This window comes from Silene latifolia, unplaced genomic scaffold, assembly GCF_048544455.1.
Source record: "Silene latifolia isolate original U9 population unplaced genomic scaffold, ASM4854445v1 scaffold_20.1, whole genome shotgun sequence".
Taxonomy (NCBI): Eukaryota; Viridiplantae; Streptophyta; class Magnoliopsida; order Caryophyllales; family Caryophyllaceae; genus Silene; species Silene latifolia.
The window spans coordinates 13166362-13182494 of NW_027413163.1; the positions used below are offsets into that span (position 1 = coordinate 13166362).

Here is a 16133-nt window from a genome sequence, read left to right on the forward strand (position 1 = left end):
GTAATATACTTCAATGAAACCAGTAGCAATGGATGAATTATGTAAGCATAATTTTGAATTTGTGATACTTTATAATGAAATGAATTCCCACATTAATTAATAAAATTGAAATGTAAGAGATGCCCAGATCATACCAAAAGCAACAAGCAGGAAACAATGAAAATAGAGAGAAATTAATACCGTGGGGGGCTTAGGCTGCTTTAACTGTCCTCTCACTACTACACCAAAGGGTTTTTTAGGCCTCAAATGAGCTACAAGAATCAAAGGACAGTCCAAGGTCCAATATACAGGGGCAGGTGTTTTGAGCCCGTGATTTACTGTCAGTAGACCTGTCAAACCCAACTTCAATTCGATTCCATCACACCTCGTATTTACCCAAAATTTCATTTGTGACGGCACGTATCCGTCACTTTAGAGTGACGGATACCATTTTCTCTCGCAAATGACCCAAATAGAGGAGAGAGGGAAGCACATGGAGGTGCCCCCACCTTGTCCCCCCTATTCGTTTTGTAAGTGGCATTACCCGTCCTTTGCTCCGACCCGTCTTCAGCAAGACTAATTGTCGTATTTTTTTAAGCGTTAAAAACCTGTAAATTTTTTATCGCACTCAATTGAACCAAATTTGAAATGACTCGTTATTTTAGTGTTGAAATGCGTTACCATTTCGATTGACCAAGGTAGTGAATAACAAAAGACAACAAAACAACGCACTTTAATAAAATTTCATAAATACTGAGTGGGGGACCGAGTGGAATCTAGGAAATGGCTGGAAGTTTATGAAACATCGTCACTCGATTGAGTGACACTACATTGGAGCTTCACTCGATCAAGTGACCTGTCGCTGTCCAGCTTTTTACCCGAGGTTGGTAGGTGGTATATCACTCTCAAAGCCTTATCTATTCAAATTTCTTTCACTAGTAGCCAACCCCCCCCCCCCCCAACCAACACCACTTTACGCTACCACTCTCTAAAAACCTCTAAAAATATCATATACCTTATCCTCAAGATCTAGCACACACTTCTTGAAGAATTCATTCTCAAATCCTTACTCTTGCTATTTGTTCATATTGTGGTAAGATTATGTTCACTCTTGTCCTCTTTGTCTTTAATTAGTAAAGCATAATTAATTAGCATGTCGTTTATAAAATTAATTAGGGTTATGACTAAATTAATGGGATAATTGGAGGTTAATTAGTATTGTTATTGTTATAGTATGTTTTAGTAATAACTAATAATTAGCTATGGATTATGTAGGAGGAGACTTCATTGAGAAGCACTTCTAGCCCTTAGCTTAAAGGTTGTGGAAGATTAATAAGAGGTAGGGTTTCCCTACTTATTTTTAATGATATGGATGTTATTTGTGCATTAATTAGCATTAATATCATGGTAGTTGCATTATAACATAAATAATGGTAATTAGGGTGGATGGTATGATATTATTTGGCAATATTCTTACTTGTGGAAAAATGGGTAAGCATTGTTATTTCTCTACAAGTAGTAAATTGCATTATAACATGTTTATGAGACATTGGTGCCAAAAAGGGTGAGTTAATGTTGGATTGAGCATTTATTACATGTCATGAATTGTACATTTGAAAAGCATACCACTTGTTTGTAATCTATAAAATATAATTAAAAGGCTACCCTAAAATGACAAATAAATGCCACCTAGACAAAGCCACGTAGGATCCAAAAAGCCACCTAGATTAAAATTTAATGTGACGTAGGATCCAAAAAGCCACCTTTGATCAAAATTTAATATTTACAATGAGACCAACTTAACATAAAATAAGTTTTGAGGAGTATGTACCCCACTCCTCTTCAAAACAAACTAGAGTGTCTAAAGTCATCACGTAAGGAACTTGACACCACCTAAAAGACCATTACACTATACTATCGAGTCATACAAGTACTTGAATGATACCGCTCAACTTTACATTTTTGTGTATCATGCCAAGGAGAGGGTATATATATTAATAATTTATAATTCTCAGTATTACAATCGATTCCATAGAATCAATACCTTATGTTCTTCACATTAAAAAATTAAATACCAACTAAGAAATTTCTTCATAGTCCTAATAAACAATCAATGCATATGTATAACCACTTAATTTTGACCATACCAAGTATTTAACCCACCAAAAGAGTGTTTAACATGAAAATAAATTATCTAATCGTAAATACTATTTTACATGCAAAAATAATATCGACATGGTGAATTCATCATATGAGTCATTAAACAACTTTTCCTATTCCAAGCATCAGATTTCATTTCATCAAAAATTAAACATACTCTGCCATTAATTAACTTCAAACTAGTCAATTCCATCAAAATTTGGTGTACATGCCCACTAATCTTCACGAAAAAAATGCCATTTAGAAAACAATTTGATAAATTGAGTAATCATTGAACTACTGCCACCATGCTTAGCATAGTTAGTCATCAAATCTCCTAATCATGGATGATGTTATACATCAAAATGCGAATTATACATGCAGATCGAACAACAAAACCCAACACATGAATTAAAATTACTTGCATCATTAATTTAATAAATCAGTTTTATTTATCACGCTAAGGCATGTAATAATTTACATTAACATACCAAATCAAATTAATTATCTAAATCATCATTTGATTTGAGACATGTATGCTTGTTTAGAATATCAAGAATACTAAAGCAAATGTAAACATAATTATTTACATAAATGATAACCATTATCACCAGTTATATATCAAAGACAATGTGAACCAAACACGAACAGAGTAAGAAGGAGTATATGTATACTTATCTTAGCGGTGTGTTTCGCTTAGAGATCTTATTGCCAATACATTCATGGCAAACATGAAATGCAAAGAACCGCCTTATAGTTCACATTGAAGAACAATGCCAACAACACCACAAGGCGCTTGAAACCAAGTAACGAAGTAACGAACTTCAAACTGTACCAAAATTACAGATTTCGATTTTGTTTCGCATGGCGATCCCATCATCGTTAGGCAAGAAGACTAGTGGAGTATGATTTCACCCTATCATGCCTCCCTATCTTGATTCTCAAATTAATGTAACAAAAAACACAAGCCAATCTTATTACTCAAGCCAAGCAATATGTTGATTGACTATTGAACTACCAAACTAAATATGTATAACTTTTATGATAAAAATTTTACTTATCTGATGTGATATTGTTCAAAGATTGAACTTGCTAACAAAAGCACAACAAGTCTTGCACCATTTAATATATTGCATATTAAACCATTAGCATGAGACATCTTAGAAGAAAATTATGGAACCGCTTCACTGCTCGCAAAGTTTCAACTTGCATGCCCATTTTGTCATTTTACAATGAAATCGTAAAATGACCCAAAACTGGCCAAATTTGTCAATCCGCAAAAGAATTGATTGTCCCAGTTTCGATACGATATATCTCGCAATAAACAAACATGCATTAAAAAAAATAACAATCGCAAACCAAATCTCCCGTTTTCCATATGTCAAGATCGCCCCGCATATAGATTTCATCTCAGAAATGAACACCCTCAAACTTCTCCAGTTTGTTAACCTTCATTGTCATTTCCTTACCATTTGCGATTCGAAAATTGTTCTATTAGATTATTAGAAAATTGATTTTCACGAATAAGGATTGACAATAATTAACCACACCGAATCGACTTCGCTTTCCTAATAGAACAATTCGACCTTTATTTGTGCCCGGGTTAAACCGAATTTCCTATTGAGATAAGACAGTGTCCTCTCCGATTTTGGGCACAAACCAAAAATCGAGAAGTAATTCAAGTATTGTGTGTAGATTGTTATGTCGTTCTATAATGCAGAAGATGAGATTATTTTTATATATCTCAAACATCTTCAATCCATGTCTATTTATATAGAAATGAGATGAATCAGGGGAATGTATTTGTGAAGAGATGCAACTCTTCACAAATTCCGACTTATTTCATTCCTGTTGCGGAAATTAAAATCCGTCAAAGTTTCGACTGCTAGCTTGCCCCGAACCACTCCGTCATGGTCTTTCAAACGAAAACTATACCATAAATTCGTTAACAATTATGCAAGTGTACACTCCGTACTACCCGAACTTACATTATATTATAACGAACTTACTCATCTACGAACCAAACCTGAATACGCTAAAATGAACTGGTAATTACACTTAAATTACCAACATTTGCTACTCCACAGTGTTAATGCTTTCATTTCTGCTCTGACTCATTACAACCTCGCTAAAACCCCGAGAACAAACTATTGTATCACAAAAAATTTATAAGAGACAGTTTTGATGAATCAATTGCCCATATAATTGAAGGAGCAATAAGTATTTGGGTTGGTCAAACCGTTTGATAAGATTCTCAAGAGCTACCGAATTATGTTAAAACATCAACGGATCAACTTCACTTAGAGAAGAGAAATGGAATAGGACATGGCCTCCCTATGGGTTGTAAGTAGCACAAACGCTCAAAGTAGAAGAAGGAAAAGTGTTCGGTTGTACTTACCATATGATGTTTAACCAGATAGCGAAAAAGTATCACGAACACCGGAGGAAATAAGATTTGAAGTAAAGCCCAAGAACAATTTTGCACTGGTAGATTCTCGAAGCTAGGATCCTTCTCTTCCTCAGTGCAATCATTTACAGGCTCCTCATCTGCCAGCCTCCACTCCAGCTTCATTCACACAAAAATGAAATCAAAACAACAGCAACCAAGAATGTGACACAACACTCTTTATAAAAAGAAAAGAAAAAAAAGTACCAACCATTTGATTAACTAGTTGAATGGTATCTCCAAGATTGGAGGCTTGAAAACCAGTAGAAATAAACGAGTTTAGCAACTCTGAATAATTTACACCTTGATTAAAATCATAGCCTTCAATCTTTGGGCGTTTTCCTTCCAAGTTCTCGGATTCCTTGAACACGACAGCGCGAGTAGATGCCATACTATCTTCCACCATTTTGTCACTTACTGATAAATTTAAGAGGGGAGGAATAATTCAGTGTAACACAAGATAAACAATATGCTTTGTAATCAATTATTTTACTAAGTTATCAAACAATAGTAAAAGCATATGGGAGACATAGCAAAAGATAGACGACAAGAATCAAACTTTTTGCAAGGAATCTAAACAAAAAGCAATGCCCAAATCATATACAAGAATATACTTCAATGAAACCAAGATTAATGGATGAATTATGTAAGCATAATTTTGAATTTGTGATACTTTATAATGAAATGAATTCCCACATTAATTAATAAAATTGAAATGTAAGAGATGCCCAGATCATACCAAAAGCAACAAGCAGGAAACAATGGAAATAGCGAGAAATTAATACCGTGGGGGGCTTAGGCTGCTTTGACTGTCCTCTCACTACTACACCAAAGGGTTTTTTCGGCCTCAAATGAGCTACAAGAATCAAAGGACAGTCCAAGGTCCAATATACAAAAAGGGTGTTTTGAGCCCGTGATTTACTGTCAGTAGACCGGTCAAACCCAACTTCAATTCGATTCCATCACACCTCGTATTTACCCAAAATCTCATTTGTGACGTCACGTATCCGTCACTTTGGAGTGACGGATACCATTTTCTCTCGCAAATGACCCAAATAGAGGAGAGAGGGAAGCACATGGAGGTGCCCCCACCTTGTCCCCCCTATTCGTTTTGTAAGTGGCATTACCCGTCACTTGCTCCGACCCGTTTTTAGCAAGACTAATTGTCGTATTTATTTAAGCGTTAAAAACCTGTAAATTTTTTATCGCACTCATTGAACCAAATTTGAAATGACTCGTTATTTTAGTGTTGAAATGCGTTACCATTTCGATTGACCAAGGTAGTGAATAACAAAAGACAACAAAACAACGCACTTTAATAAAATTTCATAAATACTGAGTGGGGGACCGAGTGGAATCTAGGGAATGGCTGGAAGTTTATGAAATAGCGTCACTCGATTGAGTGACACTGCATTGGAGCTTCACTCGATCAAGTGACATGTCGCTGTCCAGCTTTTTACACGAGGTTGGTAGGTGGTATATCACTCTCAAAGCCTTATCTATTCAAATTTCTTTCACTAGTAGCCACCCCCCCCCCCCAACCAACACCACTTTACGCTACCACTCTCTAAAAACCTCTAAAAATATCATATACCTTATCCTCAAGATCTAGCACACACTTCTTGAAGAATTCATTCTCAAATCCTTACTCTTGCTATTTGTTCATATTGTGGTAAGATTATGTTCACTCTTGTCCTCTTTGTCTTTAATTAGTAAAGCATAACTAATTAGCATGTCGTTTAGAAAATTAATTAGGGTTATGACTAAATTAATGGGATAATTAGAGGTTAATTAGTATTGTTATTGTTATAGTATGTTATAGTAATAACTAATAATTAGCTATGGATTATGTAGGAGGAGACTTCATTGAGAAGCACTTCTAGCCCTTAGCTTAAAGGTTGTGGAAGATTAATAAGAGGTAGGGTTTCCCTACTTATTTTTAATGATATGGATGTTATTTGTGCATTAATTAGAATTAATATCATGGTAGTTGCATTATAACATAAATAATGGTAATTAGGGTGGATGGTATGATATTATTTGGCAATATTCATACTTGTGGAAAAATGGGTAAGCATTGTTATTCCTCTACAAGTAGTAAATTGCATTATAACATGTTTATGAGACATTGGTGCCAAAAAGGAATTGCATTATAATATGTTTGTCCTATCCGAGCTTCTCGCTCAAATTAACTTAATGAATGCTAAGTTTGCTTATGACTCGTCTCAATTTAACTGCAATGCAATTCTGAACGATCGTGAGGAATTTGACTTGAGTGACTACACACCTCACATAGCCAAAGAACTCGACAAACGGGAAACTAGGACCCCCATCATTGAGGAGACCGAACCTATTAACGTAGGAACCGACAACACACCTCAGGAACTTAGGATAGGGACCACCCTTGACCCCGCGGAAAGACGGCAGTTCATTGACCTCCTGCACGAATACAAAGACGTATTCGCCTGGTCCTACAAAGACATGCCCAGGATTGACAGGGAGATTGCAGAGCACTGTAATACCCATTAAACCCGGAGCCAAACCCATAAAGCAAAAGTTGTTGGAATATGTGTCCTCCGACAATAATGCGATCACGATCGTTGATCATGATGATCACATGTTTAAGTCTCATTATAAAAAATACAATTGGGAAGTAATATTTTATCGTCAATCGGTCAACATATATCGGTAATGATTGGTCGACTAGAGTTTGACATTATTGTCGTGTGACGGTGGTGATCAGTTGACCCCTAGGTCATACCTATAGGGCAACACTCTTAATTGATTATTTAATTAATCGTATAACGTTACGAGTTAATTAAATTACTTGAAAATTGACGGACGATTTTGAAAGTAAAATTTACGTATCATATTGAAATGTGATTAAATGAGATACGGTCTAAGTAATCGAATTGTATCATTACTCGGATGAAATTATTGTTTAAAGAAACAATCGGAATTGAATGAATTATTATAAATACAATCTGTTGTGATTTATAATTGGTAAAATATTTTGGTACAAGTAATTATGAAATTACTAAGTCAATTTTGTATGTGACGTATTTTAATAATACGTTGATTTTTAATATGTTAAAAATACATAACAAATTTATGCTACATGTGACATGTTACATATTGAGAAATTGACAAAAATAATATGGACTCCATATTATGATTGTACCGAAATTAAAGGGGTATTAGGTTAATATTGTGTTGTTTAACTTATTAGTAAACACAATGATTACCTAATTGTCTAGCCATGCAACCCTATTAAACATTGTTAAGAGCAACAATTGCATGCATTGGCTCACCCAAAAAGCCCCCTTCCACCCGGTTTTGAGAAGACAAAAACCATCATGGTTTTTGATATTTTTACCTAATATTATACAAAATGTTGTGTATCACTAATTCATTCTAACACTCATCCAAATATCAATTCTAGAGAGAAAAATAATTCTCTTCTTCCTCTCTCAATAAACCGAAATATTCAAGTGTTACATAATATTTTGGGTCAATTTTCTATAAGATTAATATTGTACTAGTCCTTATAATATTAATTCTAATTTAGAGTAAGCCTTGGGTATTAAGCTTAGGGAGAGATCCTATACTTGGATCTTGGTTCATCCATAAGGGAAAGCTCAAGAACAAAAGAAAAGGAGATTTCTTTTGTGCCCATAAAACCGAAATACCCATTGTAAGAATAATGTTTCTTTCTCATTTTATTAATTAGTTTGCATGCATAAGCTCCATCTTTAATTTTATGACAAATTAATTTATACATATATGAGTATGTTAGTATTTATATAGATCTACTTTTCCTTCAATTGGTATCAGAGCCACGGTTGTTTGCATGCAAATCGGTTAAAAGTTATTCCGAGTTATAAGAATAACATATAAAACTTGTAAAATTTGTGTTATTATGAGATATCACAAAATTAATTCATGCATGTTAATATTTCTGGTCCTAAAATGTTTTAGGATATTTTGGTTAATTTTACGGATTTTTATTGTTCATATTTTACAATAATGGCATTTAAATATGATTTTATGAGTAAAAATGTCATTTTTGGTCTAAAATTAGCTATACTTCGAATTTTCCAGTGATTTTTGGATATGTTGTCACATATATTATTTTGAGATAACCTGTAAATTTTCATAAATTTTGGACTTGTTATGCTCGAAAAATGGATTTTTCATTATTAAATTCGGATTTAGGTGAAAAATAGGTTAATATGAGTTAAATTTCGAATATGGTCATAGAAATTTAACATGTTGTCACATGCAATTTTACAAGATGTGTGTAAAATAATTGGCTATAAAGAAGTCTTTTTGCATGATTTATGGATTTTTGAAGAAAAATAGCATAAATAGTGACATTATTAGTGAAAAATTAATAAAACATAATCTATGACTTAGGAAAAACGTCTAATATTGCATTTTATTATCTTTTTGAGATCTAAAATTGAAAAGTTAATGAATATAATTTTTCACATGTTTTTATGATTATTTAGTTAAAACCGATAAATCGCAACATTGTTTTTCCGGAAATATGTCGAACTTTTTAACCTAAGTTTTTGAACATTATGAGTGTCATGGTATTTTTCCAGAATGTTCATGAGTTTAAATTTCAAATTTTGTGATTTATTTGAAATTTTGTGATTTATTTGAAGTTTAATAGCTTATTTTTGTATTTTTTGGACTATTAATGAACAATTTTAGAAATATGAGTTAATTATGGTCAAATAATTAGTGAAGACTAAATTTTGAGTCCTAAGAGGTTAGGGTGATTAACTTATGCATAAATATGAATTTATGTAATTTTTGTGATTATAAAATGTTGAAATCACGCAAATCCGTAAAAACCAAGTAATATACGATATTGGCTATTTAAAGGCGATTTAGCATAAAATTGGGCATGTTCATACATATTATAATGCTGCATTTTCTTTATGATTGTCATAATTTTCATTTATGTAATTTTGAATTATGTAATTTACTTAGTATGGCCTTAGATTTTAATTGGTATTTCCCGAAATGTATGGGAATATCGATTCGGTTGTAATTTTATTGTGATCTCGTATCACCGTTTTGTAATTTAATAGATTTATTTTATTTTAGTTACAAATGTATAATAGGAAATTATGTAATTCTTTATGTAATTTTATTCATTCCGGAGTTCCCAAAGACGGATTTCTTCAAGAATGGCGATACATAAAGACGGTGTTACCTCGAGATACGTGCCACAACCAAAGTTCAAGGGACCAATGGAGTTGGTTTCCGAATATGTAATAGTTAAATAGTTTTCTATTTTTAGGAAGGCCATACTAGGATTTATTTATTTTTATGCTTGCATTTTATTTTATGTCGCATGAATCGCTAAATCGCCATAACTAAAACATGCATTGTCATTTTATCGAGTTTATCGACCGTGTCAATTAGAATTATCGTAGTTCACCGCTTTAGTTCACTTAAAACGTGATAGATAATAAATTGACATGACCTCTCGCTAAAACAATTAATTGAGACATAGCCTTACCAAATAGTAGAAACCATGAAAACCTATTTCGCGAGGGAGTGCACTCGGCTACCCCGGGTACAAACCTTGTTACGTAGGGGAAGTGGGTGATAAATGTCTAATCCACCGAATTCATGTTGATAAGGGTTTCATCGGCTACCCCGTGCCTAAGTTGATGTGGGTTTGGATAATGGACACATTTATTCGAAATTTGGATTGAACTCAACAAAAGTAATTGATAAGGGTTTCATCGGCTACCCCGTGCCCTTGTTGATGTGTTTTGGGCTATAGATAAACATTAGAGTAATTTTATCGACCAAGAGTTCTAAAAGTAGAATCGATTAAAAAGTTAATCCACCGAGTTATATTGATAAAGGTTTCATCGGCTACCCCGTGCCTAAGTTAATATGAATTTGGGTCTTGGATCCATTTATCTAGTTGGGTAGAGGTCACTAGAAAAATGCATAAAACTTGTTTAATTCATACATTTTACGAGTATTATTATTAAAACGACATTTGTTTTACTCCTTCTATTTTGTTTTGTAGACCACTTCTCTTTTCTCATAACAAATGGCAACACCAACCCCTAATGCCACGCCTCTCGCTAGTTCGTCTTGGCTCCGATCCTTCATGGATCGATGTAAACTTGAAAACAATGGGTCAAATTTCTCCGATTGGGATGCCCAACTCAAATTAGCCGCCGAAGGTGACGACAAGCTTCGTTACCTTACCGAGGCCTCTCCACCCGAACCTACTACTAGGTCGACCGCCGCCACTAGGGAAGCATATGAGGCTTACCAAAAGGAGTCCGCCGCAATGAAAAATGTCTTGATATTTGCGATGGAGGCGGACCTCCAAAGGAGAGCCTTTAAAATGGGCAATGCTAATGAGATTTACTCCAAACTTGTGACCATGTTTTCACAAACTCCGCGGATCGTCCAATATGAGGCGGCCGCGGCATTCTTTGATCTCGACTTCAAAGAGGGCCAAAAGGTTAGCCCTCATGTGCTCAAACTCATGGAGCTTGTCGAGACCTTGAAAATTCAAAAGGTTGAAATTCCCAAAGAACTCATTGTAGATAGGATTCTACACTCCTTGTCAAAAGTGAAAGCATATGTTCAATTCCGGGTGAATTTTAACATGCAAGACAAGGATGTGTCTCTCGAAGAATTGCATAAGTTACTTGTGCAAGCCGAGAGGGACATGGGGTTAAATGTGAACCCGCCCAAGGATGTGCTTAACATAAGCACTAAGAGTAAGGGGAAGTTCAAGAAGCAAGCTCCCACATTCACCAAAGCTAAGCCTAATGAAGCTAGCACTTCAAAGATCAAGAAGGGTCCTCTTGACAAATGCCATTATTGTAATGGTATGGGACATTGGAAAAGAAATTGTTCCAAATACCTTGGTGATATCAAAGCTGGAAAGATTACTCCCGTAGGTAAATGACTATCCTTCTTTTATGTTTCTAAATTCAACTATGGTATTATGATGCAAAGTTGTGATAATGTATCTCCCTTTTTATTGTAAATAGGGCCTCCACCAAGCAAAGACAAGGGAAAGGAAAAGCAAGCATGAGAAACCATCAAGAAGCTAGGGATAGCTTTTATGGAGCTTTGCTTTTCATTGTCTTATTTTAAAGTATGTTTTGGATTTTAGAACCTTAAGTTTCCGTGTTCGACATGGAAAGGTATTTTGAATAATGGGTTGTATTTTGGATAATGGTGACTTGGTTTGCAACCCAAGTCACCCGTTTTATCATTTTATCCTTTTGTTCTAAAATTCATGTTTAAATGCTTGTTCTTAGAAACATAAGATTATTCACTTAAAGTGATCTAATAGACAAATATAATGACGGGTTTCATTATATGTCCACATGCTTAAGGCTTGTGTATGATCATTTATAAAGTGAATTTGAGTCTATGAACTCTCTTATAGGAATGTCAATCACCAAGTACACACACGAAATCTAAAACTATTAGTCAATCTATGAGATAGTTCTCTTTATACTTCAACATCATTATGTGTGTCTCATATGCTATCTTTGAATCTCTAGTGTATTTATTCTAAAGATAGAGTGGGAGAAAAATGAGGACACTACACACGAGGCGAGATTAAACTTGTGTACTTGTGTAAATGAGATCTACGCAAAAGAAGAATGATTTGAATAGTATACCCAATGGATGAGATCTATGGTCTCAAACAAGTTCTATGTGACTAAAGAGACCACGTGAAGTAATCGAAAGTCTATATTCTTGAGATTACTACGTGAGGACACCAAAAGAAAGTTTTGGAAGAAATGACTAATGTAAAGTCTTAATAAGAGTTTTGACTAAGCTATTTTGTGATAAATTTTGACCTATAGTTTCAACCGAGATTTACTTAAGAGCCTAAATGAATCAAAGAAATATTCTAGTATATATATATACGAGATTTATGACTAGAAATTGCAAGGATTGATATACCGATATTCTCAATAGCTAAGTCAAGCATTAACCACGCAAATGTCATTTTAACCTCATTATGAAAATAAAATGGTTAAACCTCCTTCCGAAAGAGTATTTCGAAGGACGTATTCTAAATATTATTCATATTTGAATAATGACATTGCTACACATCATTATGATATGTGTGAGTTGGAGATTAAAATCCTTTTTAAATAGAGTTAAGATGAGACCACTTCAAAATAGGTATTTTGAAGGGATATGATGAGAACATATATGGTTCTATCTTAATAACTTGGCAAATGCAATTTATATTTCAATTCTTGAAAAGTTTCGATTGAGAAGTCAATTTCGAAATATGTGGAATTGAGTGGGAGTCAGGAAATCTTCATGTGAAGACATGGAATTTAGTGGGAGCAATCATCTTGAAAAGGGTTATAACTCATCAACTCATTGAATAATGACGAGCTAATACCTTCCTTTATAAAGGAAGATTTGAGTTTTCAATTCTGGATGAAAATGGACTATGATGAATCCAATTACATCAAGGGATATTGGATTAGTGTTGAGAGATACACATCACATCAACATACCCCTAGGTTATTCATATGAATGAAAATGGAATTACCATTAGCAGTCATGGTCGTTCATAGAACCTAAGAAAGGTTGATCTCATGATTATTAGCTACTAATGTTTCCGCCATTAGAATAATCATACACATGTCTAATTATGAATCATATGCATAAGAGCATGACGATTGATTGGTAAGCCATAATAGAAACGTCATGAATTCTCAATTAGAATCCGATGAGCGATTTCGGTGTTTGAGAATGCTCGTTATGTGACAATAGATTGCACTTATAAATGAAAACCGAGCACATGTAAGGATTTATGAGAATCCTAAAAACTTTCAAGCTAGAAAGAGAAATAAGAAGTTGTGGAAAGACACTTAGTTGAACAAGAAGTTGCTCAAAACTAATCTTTCCTAATATACTAGGACTTGTTAGAAGTGCTAAGCTAATCATCTTGACAATTGTTGCAATATTCTACAAAACATATACCTAGTGCATTGTGTATGGATGGAGTACTTGATCAGTACAAGTTACATCATTCACCACAAATTCGTTCGTTATGTGATAATCAACAAGGAAGTTCTTTCAAGATAAAGAACCGAAACCAAGGTCGGGAACCTTGAAATGTACTTGGTAAGATTCATGCTATGAGAGAGAACATGAAGGAAAATGCAAGTATAAGAAGTTTGAACACATGGACACATGGCATGTTAAACTTCTATTGCAATCAAATGAGTGTTTACACTTACGATATACATCACAAGGTTGTAATATGATGTTAACTACCCGAGTGTGATGTTGACATTTGTCGTTTGAGTTATTATTAACTCACCTTATACTTTGTTACATCCAAATGGGTTGTGGAGACAATTGAACCCCGTTAAAGTGAACACGGATTAACATAGTATTTGCCCATAGTCACTTGTAAGAGGTGACGTCTCGAAGTGACTAGAGTGTGATGTGATTGATGGCAAGTTCAAGTGCCATAGAGTCATGTGAGATGACTAGTCGATCACATAGGCAGACTGTTAGGAACATTTTGTCGGGCCTAATGACCGCTTATAGAGTTCTGGCAAATTTATATAGCCTGGTCGTGGCGAGAGCTACTATAGTATTCAAATGAGTCGATTCTTTTGACTAAAGACTATTCACCTAAGATGGCACAGTTTCAGATTAACTTTGATTTGTGTTACTACGACCTTCGTAAATGGGGTCAAATGGGCATATTTTGGGTTATGATGGTTGTGGCTAGTCGAAGGAAATGAGTGCGATAGGAATTGTCCACCCCTAGTCAGGGTTATAACAATATCTCAGGGCCACTCGAGGAGTAATGAACTGGAAATGCGTGGCCACGCTCGGAATGTATCCATGGTGGATAAATCCGGTCAATCAGTTATTCTCCAGATCGAGGAAACCACTATCGATATGATCACTTGCAAGTACGACCTGAAAGACACCTTGCATTGAGTGGGAGATAGTAATAGGACAAGAGAATTGGTGACGCACACTTGTCGAGGACAAGTGGGAGATTGTTGGAATATGTGTCCTCCGACAATAATGCGATCACGACTGTTGATCATGATGATCACATGTTTAAGTCTCATTATAAAGAATACAATTGGGAAGTAATATTTTACTGTCAACTGGTCAACATATATCGGTAATGATTGGCTGACTAGAGTTTGACATTACTGTCGTGTGACAGTGGTGATCAGTTGACCCCCTAGGTCATACCTATAGGGCAACACTCTTATTTGATTATTTAATTAATCGTATAACGTTACGAGTTAATTAAATTACTTGAAAATTGACGGACGATTTTGGAAGTAAAATTTACGTATCATATTGAAATGTGATTAAATGAGATACGGTCTGAGTAATCGAATTGTATCATTACTCGGATGAAATTATTGTTTAAAGAAACAATCGGAATTGAATGAATTATTATAAATACAATCTGTTGTGATTTATAATTGGTAAAATATTTTGGTACAAGTAATTATGAAATTACTAAGTCAATTTTGTATGTGACGTATTTTAATAATACGTTGATTTTTAATATGTTAAAAATACATAACAAATTTATGCTACATGTGACATGTTACATATTGAGAAATTGACAAAAATAATATGGACTCCATATTATGATTGTACCGAAATTAAAGGGGTATTAGGTTAATATTGTGTTGTTTAATTTATTAGTAAACACAATGATTACCTAATTGTCTAGCCATGCAACCCTATTAAACATTGTTAAGAGCAACAATTGCATGCATTGGCTCACCCAAAAAGCCCCCTTCCACCCGGTTTTGAGAAGACAAAAACCATCATGGTTTTTGATATTTTTACCTAATATTATACAAAATGTTGTGTATCACTAATTCATTCTAACACTCATCCAAATATCAATTCTAGAGGGAAAAATAATTCTCTTCTTCGTCTCTCAATAAACCGAAATATTCAAGTGTTACATAATATTTTGGGTCAATTTTCTATAAGATTAATATTGTACTAGTCCTTATAATATTAATTCTAATTTAGAGTAAGCCTTGGGTATTAAGCTTAGGGAGAGATCCTATACTTGGATCTTGGTTCATCCATAAGGGAAAGCTCAAGAACAAAAGAAAAGGAGATTTCTTTTGTGCCCATAAAACCGAAATACCCATTGTAAGTGTTCCGGGTGTAATTCCATAGCAGTTATTTGTTACCACCCGTGCTTGTAGAATGACGTCTTTGCTTGAATCCTCCTTTCGGTCTCCTGAAACAGTGAACAAACTGAGGGCTCGGCCTTGGACCGAGCGAACTCACTCCAACGCTCAAGTCAGTAAACTTAGAGAGATAAGTTGTTGTTACTTGGCTAAGTGTGTATTGTAGAGAGATAAGGAAGATATTACCAGATGAATAGTGATTCTTAGGTTAAATTGTGGATCCTTTCCTCAATGAGGGTTGAGGAGTATTTATAGACTTTCACCTTTTGTCACGTAGTGGCCAAGTGGCTAGCAGGTGGAAAGACCGTTCTACCCTCGGCCGATGGACCCAT

The 16133-nt window shown here is 34.6% G+C and overlaps 1 long non-coding RNA gene across 1 annotated transcript; it reads right to left on the bottom strand.

Moving 5' to 3' along the window:
* Positions 1-4621: 4621 nt before the first annotated feature.
* Positions 4622-5450, bottom strand: LOC141638359 (uncharacterized). Its single transcript, XR_012542069.1, has 3 exons — positions 5350-5450; positions 4868-4981; positions 4622-4684 (listed from the first exon to the last, which is right to left on the bottom strand). It is a non-coding gene; the product is annotated as an uncharacterized LOC141638359 (long non-coding RNA).
* Positions 5451-16133: the final 10683 nt, after the last annotated feature.